The sequence below is a fragment of the Schistocerca piceifrons genome, chromosome X (assembly GCF_021461385.2).
Source record: "Schistocerca piceifrons isolate TAMUIC-IGC-003096 chromosome X, iqSchPice1.1, whole genome shotgun sequence".
NCBI lineage: Eukaryota > Metazoa > Arthropoda > Insecta > Orthoptera > Acrididae > Schistocerca > Schistocerca piceifrons.
In genome coordinates this window covers 595,085,876-595,105,305 of record NC_060149.1, presented here as the reverse complement: position 1 = coordinate 595,105,305, position 19,430 = coordinate 595,085,876, and the positions used below count along the sequence as shown (strand labels likewise).

Below are 19,430 nucleotides of genomic sequence, written 5' to 3'. Positions count from 1 at the left end.
CTATCAACAGCAGCAGTAGCATGAGTACGAAATGAAGAAGATCTTGCAGCATAAACTCATCTTACTGGAGCCCACAGTAAAGAACGAGTTGTACCTGTCCTTTTATCTTTCCGTGTTAATGATTTAACATTATGTTCCCATCGTTACTGCAATACAACTGAACATCTGTCTCATAGTACCTTCCCTTTATACCTATATTTGTTTGGATGGCCTTGACTGATCACTTACCAACAGCAAACCATCCCCCTTGCAGTCTCTGACATCAGCAGTCGCTTTGGGCGTTCTTGAAACATCTGCTGACATCAGAGACTGCAGTGGGGGCGGTTGCTGTTGGCAAGTGATCAAAGTGGTCAGTCAAGGCTATCCACAAAGATATAGGTAAGTCCTGAATGCTGTGAAAAAAGGTATGTATGTAAGATATCACAAAGCAGTATGATATTATTGCATTATTTACCATTATTGTGCACAGAGAGAGAGAGAGAGAGAGAATCCATACAGTACAGATTTCACTAATACTGCGTCTACTGTTGATTTCACCAGGCAACCCCTTTAACTTCACCACCACAAATAATTTACAACTACCGGGCACCTTTGTCGTGCTGGAAGTATACAGTATATCCCTTCATCTTGAGTTTGATTTGGAAATAACATCATCAAAGATATTAACTCTCTGTATGTCCCTCTTTTCAGAGATGGTTGCAGGACTCTACTGTTCAGTACAGGACATGAAATCAAATGCCTTTCAGCCATCACATTTCCAAACTGTTAGTTTTTATCTGGCTACCAATTTCGACGATTTACTACACCACCTTCAGGCCCCCTGAGATGAGATGATGGTTGAAGTGATCGCTGTATCACGCAGAAATCTACAGACCCCAGTATTTGAATGCTGGCCCCCTATTTTGACCGGAACCAAGGTTGGAATCTTCCTACATGTCAGTCAGGGGGTCTGAAAATGGCAAAGTAAATCACCAAAACTGGTAGCCAAATAAAATAATTGTCTGGAAATTAGACAGCTGAAAGGTCTTTGTGATTTGACATCCTCAAACTTATTCTTCACTCTAAACATTAACAATTGCTTCTCCTCACACATAGACAATGCAACCATTTGTGCAGTTTCTTCCAAATGTAACCTTGTATAGCTTGCTGTATGATCCTAATTAAAACTTTATATCACTGGAACAAAGTTCTAATACCACAGTGCCTTCCACATAATTCAAAGCTGGCTCCAAATAGTGTACCTGCAGTTTCTATATTTTTTTTCTCTGTTGCTTCTAAGTTTTGGTCATTTATGTATATATTTTGTAGGGATTGCAGATGTTCTCAGAAGGAGAGAAGTGGGCAGTATAAGTCACACACAGCTCAAAGACAGTTTTTCAACAGTTTATGCACTGCCTGACACAATGAGAAGCACCCACAAGACATAGTTGGACGTCAATATAATTTTGTGCACATGCACACCATCAGCAAGTATATAAATGATTACAATGCAATTCTCTGTAACAGGTAGAACAGAAACCAGAGTGCATTAGTGTTGTGTCATTTGGATTTGACAGTGGCTCATTGTGAAGGCTGGCATGTGTGTCGTCAAGATTCCAGTCAACTATGTCTGGCCACCACAAGAGAAAAATCATCATATGTTCACCAAGCAAATTGTAGTTCCTTCACACCTGTGCCAACGATCCTAGAACAAGTAATGGACTCCGTGCAACATTCTTTGTCATCCTGCACCGTTGGTCTGAGACTAGCAGCCATTGAGCTATGGAATCACTGTCCCATGCTTAGGCTGCTGTTAACACCACAACACAAACAACTGAGTTGGTAGTGGTGCCATGAACTGAAAGCAGGGTCTCGTGATCAATGGCATTGCACTGTGTTCAGCAGTGAATTGCAGCTCTGCATTACCCTGGATGACCACTGTTAGTATCACAGAAATATTGGGAGAGGACCCATTCTTCCAATGTTTTGGAGGGTTACAGTGGTGATACTCCTGGGGTTATGGTGAGGGGAGACATTGGGTATGACTATAGGTCATGACCGGTAGTGATTGAGGGAACTCTGATGGCACAACAATGCATCATGGACATTCAGTATCTTCACGTTACCTATCATATGACAACAGTACTGTGGTGCCATTTTACAACAGGATTATGCTCATCCACATGAAAAATCTTTGTCCATAATACTGAAGTACTCCTGCAGCCGGCAAGATCCTCAAATCTGTTCCTGATATAATATGTGCAGGATGATATCAACTCTGTCTCAGTGCCAGTATCTAGAATATCCATCACCAATTACAACAGTTGTAATGCACCCTGCCTCATGAGAGGATACAATGGCTTTATGACACCATTCCCAAATGAATCCGTGCATACATCTAGGCCAAATGGGACATACTGATAAGTGGACTCATACTCTCAAGTTCTTTGGAAATTTTACTCGATTTTGTTGTCACTGAAATAATATCAAATACCCTCTCAAACTGTGAAGCTTTAGTTTGTTTCCTCCACCCCTTTGAGTGCTTTACATTTTGTGTCAGGCAGTGTAATTGTACTATCACGCGCACATTAGGTGGAAGCATGCTGATGGGCATCAAACTCACTGTGCACAATGTGCAGAGAAGACGAAGCTAGTAGTTGCTATGTCAAGTCTGGGCTGACAGCAGGGAAACCTCATGACACTTACAACCTTGGCAAGGTGGCAGAGATGCGTCATGAACTGGCACAGCAAACTTGTAGACTACGCCAATAGTTGGTCGGTTGTTGGTTGATTTAGGATAAAAGGGGTGGGAGGGGTAAGAGACTAAACAATGAGGTCGTCAGTTCCTTGATCCAACGATCCAAGAATGGCGCATCAGGAGGTAGAGATGTCCACCGAAAATGTTTTCTGATCCAGTCAGAGTGTCATAACGGTAAATGTTAAGAGGCTAAAAATGTAATGGACATCTTATATACTCTAAATAATAAAAGCAAGATGAAGGAGATAGGAAAGTCAGCAGGTGGGTGTCCCCAGGGCTCTACATGCAACACAAAATGTTCCACCCACAGCTGTCCCACCCTCGATCCATTACAGTCAAGAGAGACCACTATTCAATAAATTGTGAAAGAGAATTGCATGCAGCAAAATGGAGGCAAACTGAATTTAAAAGTTATTGTAAGAGACTAGCCCTGTCAAGGAGGTAGGGTCAGGGATCCCACACACCTAGCATACAGTGGGAGATGCCCCATCCCAATCACCCTGCCCCTGCTCCAGATGCAGATTAAAACCTTGTTACTGAGAATAAAAACCACATTCACAGAGAAAACTGGGAACCAGTTCAACCATCTGTGAATCATCCACTAATATTAGAGGCACTGAGTCCAGAAGTCAGTACTTTGCGTGGAGGGCCAAATGGTGGAAAGATTCCATCAAGATATGAGGTGCTGTCTGTACAGCTCCACACCCATAATGTGGGGGTGGCTCGTTACACAAAAGAAAACTGGGTTAACCTGGTATGACTGATGTTGAGGTGATATAGGACTGTGGATTCCTTCTGGGAGAATGGAACGGAAGAGCACTGTGCTGCAGTAGTCTCCCTGACTGTATGGAGTTAATTAGAAGGGGCAGTAGCCCACCAGATGTCATTGTGTTTCTAAGCAAGTGGAGATCTCTCACGCACCCATAAATCCAGACCTGGGGTCGACAAAGTGAACAGGAAGTGAGGAAGTGCTTTTCTAGCCAAACTGTCGGCCAGTTTGTTCTCTGGGAGCGACTCAACTTAGGACCCAGAGAAAAACAACTGAGCAGGCAGCATGAAGGAGGTCGGAGAGCAGAGACTAAAGGGTGGCATGGATAGCATTGGTCAATAGCCTGGACATTGCTCGTTGAGTAAGTACATATTAAAACATGGTCAAGGAGGCCCATTTAATATAATCAAGGGCTCTGCTAATGGCTGTCAGCTCTTCCATATATACACTTTATGTTCTTGGCAGCAAATGGCATTACATACCAGCAGGAAATGTAAATACATATATTGTGTGTTCCACACTTTTGAAGTTACTGGTGTAAGAGGTCGTAGCACCCTGGAACTCTTTGAAGAACTGAGTGTACCAGATGTCAAAAGGTCATGGGCTGGCTAAGACTTCAGGACCTTTGAAGAGATTGGTTCTAATCTGTGGCCTGGGCACTGTCCAAGGGGGAGCGCACCAGGAAATTGGAGAGATCGAGACCTTGGCAGAGGGAAGCAAAGTGCATTCTTACTGGCAATCCCACTCACTGGTACTCCTTGTATGTAATGAGAATGAGATACATCGGGTGATAAGAGAATTGTTGAACAGCGACTGCATAGGAGACCAGGAGCTAGTACCATCGAATCTGAAGAGGGAGGATCCCCACTTTGGCAAGGGGACTGTCAATGGGTCTAGTGTGAAAGGCACCAGTGGCCAGAGATACGCCATGATGGTGGACTGGGTCTAACAGTTTCAAAGCTGAAGGAGCCACATTTTCATAAACCTGGTGACCATAGTCCATTTGGGATGAAACCAGGGTCTGGTAAATATGGAAGGAGTAGCACGATCTGCACCCCAAGATGTGTAGGCAAGGAATCAGAGCATTAAGCTTCCCATGCAGCTACTCTTCAAGTAATGAATATGGGGCAGCCAAGTCACTTTTTAACAAAAAGGAGGCCCAAAAACAGAACTGTGCTACAAAATACATGTGCTGGTTACTTAAGTAGAGTTCTAGGCCAGGATGGACTGTACTATAATGGCAGAAATGCATGATCCATATTTTTGTAGGAAAATTGGAAACCACGGGAAAGAGTCCACGCAAAGGCCTGCTAGATGGCACCTTTTAGCTGGCCTTCAGCAAAGACTACCAAGTGGGAGCTGTACCAACTGTAGAAATTGGCGACATACAACACAGAGGTGACCAGCAGCCCAGCAGAGATCACTAGCCCGTTCATAGCAATCATTAAGTGAGTGATACTAAACAGAGAGCCCAGTGGAACACCATTCTCTTAGACCTGTGGGGAGCTGAGTGAAGTGCCGACTCTAACCCAGAACAACTAGTGTGATGAAAACTGATGAACAAAAATCAGTAGGGGTCATAGAAAGCCCCAACCATGGAATTGTACACCTTATGCAGGTTGAAAAAGACTGTGACAGGGCGTTGGCATTAAGAAAAAACCTGTCTGATTGTTGTTTCCAACCTAAGGAGGTGATCAGTTGTGGATCATCCCTCCTGGAAACCACACTGGTAAGGGGACGAAAGGCCCTGAGATTTGAGAACCCAGTATAATATGTGGGGATATGTCCTTTCAAGCAGCTTACAGAATATGTTGATCAGGCCAATTGGCCTGTTACTCTACAGAGATATTGGGTTCTTGCCTAGTTTAAGGACTGACACAACAATGCTATACCATAACGAGGGGAAGGTACCTTGGAGCCAAAGGCAGTTGAAGACCTTGAGGAGATGTTGCATTTGGGGAACATTCATGTGTTGAATCATGTAATGGTGAATTGAATTAGGGCTTGGGACTGTGCTGTGAGATGAGGCAAGAGCCTGAAGTAGTTCCAGCCAGTGAAGTGTTCCTTAGAGGATTCAGCTTAGTGAGGAATGAAACATAAGGGGATGTCCTCAACTTGACAGTTCTGCAGTATAAAGTTAGCTGGATAGGAAAAGCATGTTTACACTGTCACGAAGTGAGTCACAAGGTATTCTGTAAGAAATGATGAATTGGTACAAAGACCTGGAACAGGTGTTCATTGTTGCCAGCCCATAAGACCACCGAGTTTGGCCCACACCCGAGATGAAGGGGCATACGTCCCTTAGTGAGCCTTAGCCTGAAGTTGCTTAAAAGTGATAAGATTGGCCTGCAAAAGATGATGTTTGAATTGTTGTAAGGCTCGTCGGCTGTCATGAACAGCTATTGCAATGTCTTTGGTCCACAGTGACACCGGCCGACAGACAGTATGGTGTGTGTAGAAAGGGGAATAGCAGTTCCAGCAGCTTGAATGATCACATTTGAGATGCCTCACACAACCTCCTCATTACAATCTGACAGAGAGAGAGCGAATGTAACAGCAGAGGCATACAAAGGCCAGCTGGCTCTGAGAAGTGCCAAATGCGGTAGTCAGGTGGTCTGGCGGTGGTTAGGAAACAACAGGATCATCAGAAAATGGTCATTGTCACAAAGGTCATCATGAAGTGACCGATATAGCAGATATAGCAAAGCCACATGATTAGGAGAAGAGGAAGTTAGATTGACAGCTGGAAAGGTGCCATGAGCAGCACTGAAGCGGGTAGAAAAACCACCATTGAGGAGACATGTATCATGGTCTGAGAGAAGCTGGTCAATTATAAGGCCCCTACCAGATGAAGTGGTACTCTCCCACAGGGGGTGGTGTGAGATGAAGTCCCCAAGCAGAAGAAAAGGGGGCAAGTTGTTGGATTACTGTGGTCAATTGAACATAAGTAGCTTGCCTGGAGGTGAGTGGAGGTTGCAAATGGTAATTGCTGAGGTCATTTGCACCAGCACTGCCATTGCTTCCAACAAGGTATGAAGGAGAAGCCATTAACTGACAACATTTGAATGAACTTAGGTACAGACCTCTCCAGATGCCCTCTCAAGACCTGCACAGCTCTGACAGAACACGTGATAACAAGACAGCATTGGAGAATGGTCATCAGTGACTTGTGTGTCTTGGAGAGCAATGCAAACTATAGAAAGAGGAAAAAAGGTGTGATAGTTCCAGCAGGTGACAGTAGTACCCATTGTAGCTCCACTGAATGACTATGTGAATGGCGGCCAGGTTGGGCATGAAGGGGCCAGGAGGACCGCTCACGCCATAGGATCGCTGCCTGTAACAAGTGGAGATGGAGCCACAGCCACAAACATCAGTTCCAAATCTGACTGCGTGGGTGGATCTGGCACCTCTGGAGGGGGGGGGGGGGGAGGGGGAGGGGTGTACCAGAGGAGCCTTGTCCAGATTATTATTCTTTTTCTTCTTCATCATCATCATCATCTTTGGTCACAAGGTTCATTTAAGGGGGCTATCCACATTGAGTGCAGGGACAGATGAAGAACGAACAGCCCTGGTACCCACAGGCCGTAGCTCCTTCATCCACTGTTTGATGTTGGGCCTCCAAGTCCGGGGGTTGCCAGGGAGAGCAATCTCAAAATAGTGTGCTGTCACTGGTAGATGACGAAGAAGGAAAATGCTTCCGAGCCGGGTGTGGGAAGTGGTTCCTGAAGTAGGTACTGCAGGAACCACAGGAGAAGAAGGTGGTGGGACATCTGGTTGGAGGAAGGTTGAGTTAGAGGTGGTGATAGTCTTGATGTTAGCATAATTGATGATCATATCCACAGGATGTAAGCATTCATATCTGTTCCAGTATATGACAGGCAATCAACAGAGTTGTTCTCCAAGATCTTCTGTTCTTTTTTGAAAACTGGTGAATGTGGAGGGTGGTGTTCCCACAAATGACACACAAAGGTGGATGTTCACAAGTACTACTCTGTCATCCATAGTTGGCACACTTTGGGTCCGCATGCAATAGGGTGACATAAGCCCGAAGCATAAATATCTGAACCACTTCATAGGCAGTGGGACATACAGTTTTATATCACACCTGTACACCATGACCTTAATTTTTCCCACTTTCCCTGAGAGGACATTCCTTTCAAAGGATAAGCTAAGAGGCCCGTATCCGTGTGATTATCCTAAGGCCCTTTTTGTGCATGCCTGATAAAATGTACACCTCACTCCTGGAAATTAGTCCAGAGCTCCTCATCTGTTTGGAGCACAAGATCTCTGTGGATAATGAATCCTTGGAACATTCTCAAAGTTCTGTATGGGGCAATGGTCATAGGTACATCACTTGGACGATCATATGCCTGAAGAGCTCCAAACTGGGCAGCAAATAAGTTTTAATTAATAGCGAACCATTTTGCATTTTTCTCACAGATTCACCAAATTTTTCTTCAATGTTTTTGTCATAAAAAAATGGTTTTGTTGCACTAAAAGTATCCACCTCATTCCGAGTGCATACCAAGTACTGGATGAAATGTTTCACTTCTTGACATCTGGCTTGTCCCTCTGCCCATTGTGTAGCCAGTGAAAGAAATGTTGTGCAGACTTATCTCTCTGCACGAAAATAAGCTTTCCCATCTCAAGAAACTGCTGCAACCTTTAGGCCACACGTGGAAGATGGTTTAATTTTCTTCATGTGTGGATCTTCTGCCATGGTACTTTCCACTCAAAATGGGGGCTCCCCCAAGGGTGCCACCCAGCCACAGCAACAGTCACCTGGCCAGTAAACTTTTGCCTGAAGACCCCATTTTCCAGCCATGATGGGCACATACTCATTGGTTATCTTGGAGAGTTTCCATCTCAGGCACCAACAGTGCAATCCCTGTGTGGTCAGTGGGCAGGTACTTTACTACCACTATTACACCCTCCCCCCACTGTGAAATGGCTACCATGCCAGGTTTTGGGCATAGTACCTCTCCTGGACAGGCTAACCTCCACTGCATGATCCACATATCTATAAAATATCGAAAAGGAGTAGCAAGTCAAACCAAAGGATGAAAAGTTGCAGAATAATGGAAGGGAAGTAAATGATTGTCCAAAATCGTAAACAAGATCCAAGCACAATGAGAACCAAGAAGATTATCCATGGAAACGCACAATGGAGAAAAAAATAGTAGAAGGAATGAGTTGCAGCACAGAAATGGAGGTAACATGTCAAGGTCTGTGGACCCATGGTGCCATGCATATACTCAACAGATGGGACCCCCTGGGGGGGGACGCCTATGCCAATAGCAGGGTTTACTGGCACCCTGCACCAGCTGTGGGGACTGACGGAACTATCAACATCTGGGATGTGAACCCAAAGCCTCAGTATCTGACTAGCAGCATCAGGCATTGTCAGACACCCATTGGCTTGGTGGTTGAGAGGGTCTCAATTCGACCCCCAGTCCATTGGCACTGTGACTTTACCCCCATGCAGTTGGTCATCTCAGAATTATAACTGTGTGAAGGCCACCTCACAGCAGGAGCTTACCCTACAACACAGGGTGATTCAATCCCCAGCCTGGGCAGATGGCCAGTATTTGTATGCACCAGGATGACTTTGCTTGAGTGGTTGCTGCAGCTGTTATGTATGCTGGATGCCATAACATTGCCGAAGTGTCCCATTTTACAATAACATCACTGGTCATTGACTAACAGTCATGCTACAGCTCCTAGGTGGGCAGCATTGCATAATGCTGCATCAGCAGGTTACGGCAATGAGTCTTTGCCTTAGCTTGAGCCATAACAGTTTTCTATCTACCCTAAACCACCACCTTTTCCTCTGCCTCTGTTATCTTCTAAGGTTTTCAAATTTTGCCAGTTTCTAGCATTTCCAAGGGAACTTAGCAGTTTTTATTCAAAAGAAACTGCAATGTAATGGTGGAGAGTATTTTGCTTAAAAGTTTTGTAAAAAATATACGAGAGGGCTTCCATTTGAAAGCATTGCTGCAGCCTATATGCAACGTAGCGCTACACCAATGCAGGTATATAAACACAGACATATAGGCAAAAGATTAGTATGGCATTCTTCCCTTCCCAATGTGCATTGCAGTAAATGTGGAAGCATGAACTATGGCGATTTTATTGCCTAATGCATCCAAACTGCACCAGTGTGTTGTTATACTTTTGTTGGCTGCCAAAGGAAAAACACAGATAGACATCCACTGGACAATGAAGACTGTGTATGGAGCAGCATTTCTGTCAAAAATCACAATTGCGGAATGGTGAGCCAAGTTCCGTGCTGGTCACGATTCGATACGTGATGCCGGTTGAAGTCTGGGAAAGATCAGAAGTTATATGAACTCAAGTGGGATGCACTCAAGCACCTGTCCTATAGTCCTGCTCTCTCCCCACGCAATTCTCATGCCTTCAGTTCACTCAGTTAAGTTGTGTGCTTAGAGACCCTATCATCTATTTCTACAGGACTTTCACAGCAACTAAGCAAAATATCCAAAAATCTAGCTGCTCAAACTCTTATTATTATGAATTGGCAAGGGTCATAGTCATATGAATAGTCTGAAATGATTGTTGACACATTATATGAGTCATTGCTTTCTTAAGGAATTTAAAAAGAGGTAACATCAGGAGACAGGATGTCTATGATATACTGTTGTGCCATTGGACGCCCTCACTCACTACCAGCCGTGAACTGAAGTCGTACTCAATGGCTCCCCACACTTGACATCAGGAGTAACACTGCTAAAGCCTCTACTAATCACTGGAAGAATGGGTCCTCTTCCCACATCGCCACCACAGTTGCTGACAATGATCACCTGGGGTAGTGCAGAACTGCGATTCATCACTGAACACAGTATGATGCTAATCATCAGCAAATCCACACTTCATCAAGGTACCACTCTACAAAGCTGTTTGTGTTGGTATGTTAATGGCAGCCAATGCATGGGATGGTAATTCCCTAGTCTGGCTGCTGTTAGTATTCGATAAATGGTGCAGGATGACACGGAATGTTGCAGGGAGTTCATTACTTGTACTCTGATGGAATGCGGAGTTGTGAAGGAGTTATGATGTACTTTGTGCACAGTCTGGCTATCCTTGAATGTGGTTGTCAGACGTGGTTGACTGGAACCTTGACAAGCCTGCCCGCCCTCATGTTCCCTTGCAGTTCAATATCTGGCCATAGTTTCATCCCAATGTCACACATTGCACAATTTGATCAGGCTGCCAAATGGAGACTCACAATGAGTCCCATGTCAGGTGCTGATAAAGCTGTCTCACAAGTATACACGGCATCTCCATGTCACATGACTGCTCAAACTCTGATGCTGTTCATGCCCACCCCTCCAGGTATTTCTATTTTGTGTATTTCTTTCTGCATCAGATATTCTCATTGTTATCTGTATACTTTGGATCCAGGTAGTCATCATCATCATCATCATCATCATCATCATCATCTTCTTCTTTGTACCTCCTATCTCGTTGGTTGTAACCTTCAGTGAGCACGATATACAGTAGAACAGCTCTTCCTCTTTAAGGACAACTTTTGTTTCTTTGTGCTACCACACAGTTTGGATCTATATATATATATATATATATATATATATATATATTAGTACAATAGATCCAAACTGTGTGGTAGCACAAAGAAACAAAAGTTGTTATATATATATATATATATATATATATATATATATATATATGAGTTGTGTAAAATGGACTCAATGAGAAAAGGGGATGGAGTGCCCTCAGCCCTTACTTTTGAGTAAATGTAAAACATCAAAAATTTATTTATTTTTAATATAAATATATTGTTCTGAAGTAGCTCAGTAACCAATAGTTTATGGCTTTCAACTTAATGATTAATACTATTATATTAATTTTAGTAACACAACATATGAATCTAGTATGTGCAAAGTTTGTGAGGCAGTAATGGAAAAATAATCACATTTTCTTTTAAAATCTCTTATTCCTTAATGAACTATTTTGTCATGCCCTGGAAACTTATGGTGATACAACCTGAAGCATATGCTCTCTCTCATTGTTTTGCTGATCATTTATTATAGCTCTCCATTAAGTTTGACATCACTCCACACACACACACACACACACCCCTCCCCCCCACTCTCTCTCTCTCTCTCTCTCTCTCTCTCTCTCTCTCTCTCTTTCTCTCTCTTTTTCTTTCTTTCACGCGTGCGCCCGTACGCATACACACGTCAGCACACACATGCGCGAGCACACACATGCGCTCGCAAGCACGGACGCCCGTGCGCGCGGCCCACACACACACACACACACACACACACACACACACACACACACACACACAGAGAGAGAGAGAGAGAGAGAGAGAGAGAGAGAGAGAGAGAGAGAGATCCAAGCTGACTTCAACACGTTTGAAATATTCAACTCAGGAAAAGTCATCATACTGCTTTCATAATCACCTACAAAGTGCTCTTTTACTACTAACTGCATCTTCTGGCAAATAATGGATTACACGAAATAAAAGTTGCATTAATACGGTAACACTCTTATTTTATGGACTTCTCCATTCAAACACTCAGTTCTTTGCTACCAAACACTTCAACCAAAGCCCACCTAATCCCAATATTGAACCTTGCATCTTCCCTATCCCACATAACCACCCCCTGTTCCCCTTCCAGGAAGTCCTCACCAACCAGGCTTCACCATTGTTCTTCAGGATCCTCCCAACACAAACCTCTTAACAGAACAGCCATTTGCTACAGCCTGATTTAGTCATCATCCCTGGAGACAAAGGTACCACCACTGTTGTGATGAATCACAGTGACCATCTGACAGACGGCTGCTGTCCACTGTGATGACCGTCGACTACAAGCTCTGCCATAGTGATTCCATCCCAAGAGTCTAACATAACCTCCAAATTCACACTCAGATCCTTAGGCCCAGTCCGGAATCACTGCCCTGAATCCATCTCCCTACTTACCCCAAAGACTCCCTACACAACCACATTTTACAGGCTTCCAAAAATCCATAAAACCAACAATGCTGGATGCCCCATTGTAGCTGGTTACTGTGTCCCCACTGAAAAAAAAAAAATCTGCTCTTTTCAATCAACACTTCCAACCAACTGCATGTAGCCTACCCTCTTTCACCAAAACTACAAGCCACTTCCTTCAATTGCATTCTACTATCCCCATCCCATTACCACCTAGATCCCCACACGTCACTGTTGATGCCACCTCTCTATACACCATACACCAACATTCCTCATGCCAGTGTTTTTGCTGCTGTTGTACACTACCTCTCTCAATGTCCTTCAGACTCCAAAACCATTACTTCAAATGCCTTATACCCATTACCACTTACATCCTCACACACAATTACTTCTCATTTGGGGTAAGTTATATAAACAAATCCATGGCACAGCCATCAGCAATTCATGAAACCCACCTATGCCAACCTGTTTATAGGCCATTTAGAGGAAATCTTCCCAGTCTCACAAAACCTCAATCCCTAGTCTGGTTCAGGTTCACTGATGATATCTTCATGATCTGAATCCATGACAAAGACACCTATCCTCCTGACTCCACTACCTCAACATCTCTCCACCTCTTAACCTGGTTCTCCTCAGCCTTATCTACCACCTTCCTGGATGTTGACCTCCACCTCTCTGATGGCTCCTTCCATACCTTTGTTCATACCAAGCCCACTGCATTTTGACAGCTGTGATCCCTCCCACACCAAAAATCACTCTTCTTTAGCCTGGTCACCCATGCTGCAACTGTATCACACCCAGAAATGAGGGACACACTACCCATGACCCTTCCCCTCCCCCCTGAAGTGGTATTCCACCACAGAACCAACCTACACAACATCCTGTTCTATCTCTGTTGTACTCCCACTCCCAACCCCTTGCCACAGGAGTCATATTCCAATGGAAGACACAGGTGCAAGACCTGCCCAATTCACCCACCCAACGTGTCTTACTCTAGTTCGGTCATAAACTTATTCAATCCCATCAAAGGCAGCCTTGTCATATGCCAGTGCTGCACAGCATTCTATGTGGGCATGACCATCATCCAGTTTCCACCAGACCGAATGGCCACTGCAGCCTAGAACAAGTTGACCACCAAATGGTGGATCACACAGTAGAGCACAACATACAGAGTTTAATGGCTGATTCACTATCTGTGCCATTTGGATCCTTACCTCCTTTTCAGCACTACACAGATGAGAGTTATCCTTGAAACACATGGTTCACTCCCATTAACCACCTGGTCTCAATCTTCACTAACCCACTAGACACACACTCTCTACCCAACAGTCTCCCCTCCCAATTCACAGCTCTATGTCAGTCACCTTCATTGTGCACCACAGGAATTCACTGGCTCTGATGCCTGTGCTGCACCCTTACACCATGCACCTGCTGTTTCTCCATCCTGCATTCCTATCTCTCACACCAGCTGCCTACCTCAGAGCTGAAAGTTAACTCTTCCTATACCCTTCCTCCTTTCCTGCCTATTTCTCCCTCTACTTACCTTGCCCCATACAGCCCCTCACTCCAATCCACTCTATTGCTGAACAGCAATCCTGGTCTTGTGTGTTAAGCTGCCACAATGATGCTGCACAGGAGTGTGTGTGTGTGTGTGTGTGTGTGTGTGTGTGTGTGTGTGTGTGTGTGTGTGTGGGGGGGGGGGGGGGGCAGGTGCTCTAACTCATTAAGGGATTCATCTGAAAGCTAACAAAAGTTTCATTTTTTCTTTTTGTGAGCCTGTCAATTACTCAACATTTCCTCTCGTTGAGAGGGGTTCTCTTTACTCCTAAATTATTTACATTCAGCCAGACCTTTCCTTACCATATTTAAAACATAAATCTGGTTGAACAGATGTGGAGCTGAACTCTGTTTCTCTTCACTGACAGCCTGGTATCTTCGCAACATCAAAATCTCTATCAGCGCATCCCTGGAGACATCCAGTGTTGCTAACAGAAATAATACATTTTCTTTAATAAGCTCAAAAGAGAAACCTGCAAAATTGCAATGATTTATTACTTTGAGTTCCACCTAAGCAGCCTTAGATTATCCTTTTTCGACCACAGCCCCTGAAATAGAGCTATTGTTGCTTTCTTGCAGACATGAAGGCAAACATGGTAATGAAGGTACTGAGGGTCTCTTTTTCTTTTTTCTTAAAATCTGAATGAGCAAATTCAGTCGATGGCTTTGGAGTTCTATAATACTGAAATGAATCATTCACAACAATCTTGTATAACTTTATGTCAACTTATTGTAAATTCAGCTTCATGGTAAAAGACAGGCAAATAACTACAAAAGTCTTTGTTAAAAAATTTATTTGGCAATTGGAAACTCTATACAATACATCTCACATTTTTATATAAATACTTAATTGATGCAGTTCTATGGAGAATACAAATAAGAGAACATACATATTTTAACACAGTAACCTACTATATTCCTTCCTATTCCAGTTGCTACAATTCTCATATCCCACAATCAACACTTTACCAACAAACGCACTGCATAGACTCTTTTAATAAAAATGTGGTAATATTTAGGTATTTTGCATCAATAACTTTATTTCTTTATTATTTGACCAATTTTATTTCTAGATAGTGGCAAGTTTGGGTAAATGTGCATAATTCAGTTACCAAGAGAGACATATTTTCTGTTTACTCTTGCAGTCCTACTTCAGCAATGGAAAACACAAACTGTTTTTGAAGATATACAGCCTCATTTACCCTCCACTGTGACAACCATTAGGAGACAACTACACATGAATACATGTAAATGCAGAGGTAGCTGCCAACTATCTTATGTTTTTAGCACCTCTGTGACAATATATTACAATGAATGTACTCTGAACTTCCACTTCCCACATAGAAGAGGAAAGTCATTAGCATTGACACTATAAGTAATAAGTGACACACAGGACTTGAGATTCAGCAGGACTTCAGTGCCAACATCCATTGTGTTACACAAATAAATGTATCAAGAAACAGGTGAGTATTCTGGAAGGCAGGCAGAAGAATATATATATAAGAAAAAAGTGTAAAATGACAAAGAGAGGGCATATTTTGTTGATGGAGGACTTCATTTGACTGATCCAGAAGTCACCATGACATCAGTACTTACAATTGGGATAAATGTGTAGGCCACTTGCTAAGTGATCATATTCCACATGGTTGAAATGACATAATACAAAGAAACATACCTTTATAGTGTGGAGAAACTAACTTTGATATTCAATAAAACAGTACACAGCAATTTAGTTTTGATATAATGAGACGAAAGGATGGCATTCCCAGCACCTCTACATCTTTCCTGAGGTGTGGTTGTTATTTTAAGTACTGGCTGTACTGATGAAGTTTTCTTATTTATTTGTTTTACTACTGGTAGCAAATGGAATAAATAAAATATATTTTGTATATTTGTTCACAATTTGACACACAAAGCCAGTTTGTCAAAGATCATGACAAACATGCTGAGAAGGGACACTGTCTTTGTGAATTACAGCTTTGAACACAATGATGGCTGCACATTCAGTAGATACTAATAATGTGTTTCAATGCACCATATCCAATAAACAGAAGGCTGAATAATGAGGACTGTAGTAGAATGTTATCAAAAATTCCAGCTCCTAAAATTCAGGTACCCTAAAATTCAAGTGCTACCTCAGTAGAGTTGTAAAAATTGAAATGATACAATTTCTGCAGCCCGTTCTCGGCATCTTACTCAAATTGAGTAACAGTTAACTGCAGTTTACCAAAGTTCAAGTCCACTTCTTAGCACGACAAACCTTCACATCACAACAATGAATAATGTATGGCATATGATCACTGAATAAATGGTCCAATAATGTCCTTAAAAATGAATACCAGTGAACTGTGAGTACGAATCTAAGTAACACAGCTGGAATACTATGTTGATAAGCAGTTCTTCTGATTTAGTGACGAAATACAAAAGTTATTACTCTACTCATGGTAGTTTCTACGAATACTCCTTTTCCCATTAATGTGAATGTACCAATTAAGTTACATTATTTATTCATGTCATCATTTGCTGTGCATGGAATATATTTTATTCATTTTGTAAGAGAGTCCACAATCTGACCATCTGCTGTGTTCAACATTACACATTTTCCAAAATGATAACCAATTTTAATTACAAAGTAAACGATCTGAATAAAATTTAAGACCAATTATTTTGTAATGTTATCTATGATTCAAAACTACCATTAACTTCTATGTATACCTGCCTGGTGTATATGGGATAACAATTAGAATTGCAGCATTAGAGGCAATTTCTGTTGTTCCTCTGAAGAACTAAATTAACTTCTGTGCAATTATTTTTCAAATAGAAGACTCTTTAACTGTGCAAAATGACAACTCAGTGGCCTGTATGCAAGTGCTCCAATGGTGTATGAAGGAAATTAAAATACCTTTTTGGTAAGAACAGAACCACCATCAGCACGTCAATGTTACACCAGTTGGGGACAAGATGTCATGCCCTCAGAAACTCATATATTACTAATTATAACCTGTGCAAGTGTATCACAAACAGAACATCACAGTAAATTAAATATTACTTTATGATTAAAAAATGAGTACCTGTCATTGAAATAAGAACAAGACATTTGACTTAGTTTACCTTTGCTTACATTTGCAGTCTGCTTAATTCTTTTGCTGCTGAGGTTCCCTCCACTAGGAGAAATATTCATTTTGACAGAAAATTAGCTGATGTGATACAGGAAATGAAATGTCAGTTTTCAGACTGCGCTAATCTTGTTCCCATTTCAAAAACTGGGTGCTCTTAGCCACCCACGGTTTATATTGTGTATCTGCATTCAACAATTTAAATGAATCCAAACATAATATTAATTTCAAATTTTTAAAAACAATTTCATCACAGATTTATACCTGTTAATAGGACATAAAGAATAATAATACTGCAAAGTCAACATCCAGGTTATCATCTTGGTTGTGTATTGAGGAACCTGAAATAAATATGTATAAATTCTAGAAATAAACAAAAGCACTCACAGAAGAATAAATATGATTTCGTATGGGGTATGAGGGAAGGAGACTCTTGATTGATGAAATTGGATTGTTACATAAGCCTTTTCCAGTTTACTACTTTCATTAACTACCACCTAATTCTACTACATTATAAATTATTACACTGAGTATAAAAATGGTAATGAATAATTGAAGCACTGAGTTGTTATGACAATGTCAGGTAACCATATTATTTTAACTCCTCAAATTATTTAACAGTAATTGCACATGATTAAGTCCACTGAGATAATAAAGATAGCAGATCCCACAGAAGATGCATACAGAATAAAGTATTGGCACCTGAATAAATGTAAAGAAAAATAGCACTATAATCAGGCCAATTCCTAACAAATGAAGGTCAGATCATCATCATCTCTTTAATGTCTTAGCATGTGCAGTGCCCTACCTTTGTGAAGTACATTACGTTTTTATGAGGTAAATGTTAGTCTTTTCCTTGCAGTACCAAATAATAATCTGCACAACTGAAAGTAAAACTGTATCTTCTGATAAAATATAGTATAAATAAGGAAATACACACATCAAAAAAAGTTTTGCATCTCTACAGTTCCAAGAACTCCTGAAGATAGACATTGACTGTGGATATTGTATCACAGACACAGTCCCTTTGACTGTTCAGAGATGCCACTAAACCCACCCAAAGATGTAAACAACCATGCATGAGCAGCGCATATTACACGGAGGGGGTCCAACAGCCAATCAGTTCCAGTCATTCCACCAGGAAGGAGGTACATGGCTCATGTTGTCTGTAGTTCAACCATGCCTAGACAGTCAATACCACAGTTTAATCGTATCCACACTGTTACTTTGTGCCAGGAAGGGCTCTCAACCAGGAAAGTGTTCAGGCCTCTTGGAGTGAACCAAAGCTATGTTGTTCGGACATGGAGGAGATACAGAGAGACAGGAACTGTCGATGACATGCCCCACTCTGTCCGCCCAAGGGCTACTACAGCAGCGGATGACCGCTATCTACGGATTATGGCTCGGAGGAACCCCGACAGCAACGCCACCATGTTGAATAATGCTTTTCGTGCAGCCACAGGATGTCATGTTATTAACTCGAACTGTGCGCAATAGGCTGCATGATGCACAACTTCACTCCTGACGTCCATGGTGATGTACATCTTTGCAACCACGACACCATGCAGCATGGTACAGATGGGCCCAACAACACGCCGAATGGACTGCTCAGGATTGGCATCCTGTACCCTTCAACGATGAGTGTCACATATGGCTTCAATCAGACAATCGTCGGAGAAGTGTTTGGAAGCAACCCAGTCAGGCTGAACACCTTAGACACACTGTCCAGTGAGTGCAGCAAGGTGGAGGTTCCCTGCTGTTTTGTGGTGGCATTATGTGGGGCTGACGTACCCCACTGGTGTTCATGGAAGGCGCCGTAACGGCTCTACGAAACGTGAATTCCATCCTTCGACCGATAGTACAACCATATTGGCAGCATATTGGTGAGGCATTCGTTTTCATGGATGACAATTCGCACATCATGCACATCTTGTGAATGACTTCCTTCCGGATAACGACATCACTCGACTAGAGTGGCCAGCATGTTCTCCAGACATGAACCCTATTGAACATGCCTGGGATAGATTGGAAAGGGCTGTTTATGGACAATGTGACCCACCAACCACTATGAGGGATCTACACCTAATCGCTGTTGAGGAGTGGGACAATCTGGACCAACAGTGCCTTGATGAACTTGTGGATAGTATGCCACAACAAATACAGGCATGCATCAATGCAAGAGGTCGTGCTACTGGGTATTAAAGGTACCAGTGTGTACAGAAATCTGGACCACCACCTCTGGAGGTCTCACTGTATGGTGGTACAACATGC

The 19,430-nt window shown here is 42.5% G+C and overlaps 1 protein-coding gene across 1 annotated transcript in view; it reads right to left on the bottom strand.

The window, feature by feature from the left end:
• Positions 1–14,822: 14,822 nt before the first annotated feature.
• The window catches only part of LOC124723239 (isocitrate dehydrogenase [NAD] subunit gamma, mitochondrial), a 123,089-nt gene continuing 118,481 nt past the window's right edge, over positions 14,823–19,430 (bottom strand). Inside the window, exon 11 of the mRNA XM_047248435.1 lies at positions 14,823–17,500. The gene's annotated coding sequence lies outside the window, so the exon portion shown is untranslated. The remainder of the gene's footprint in view (positions 17,501–19,430) is intronic.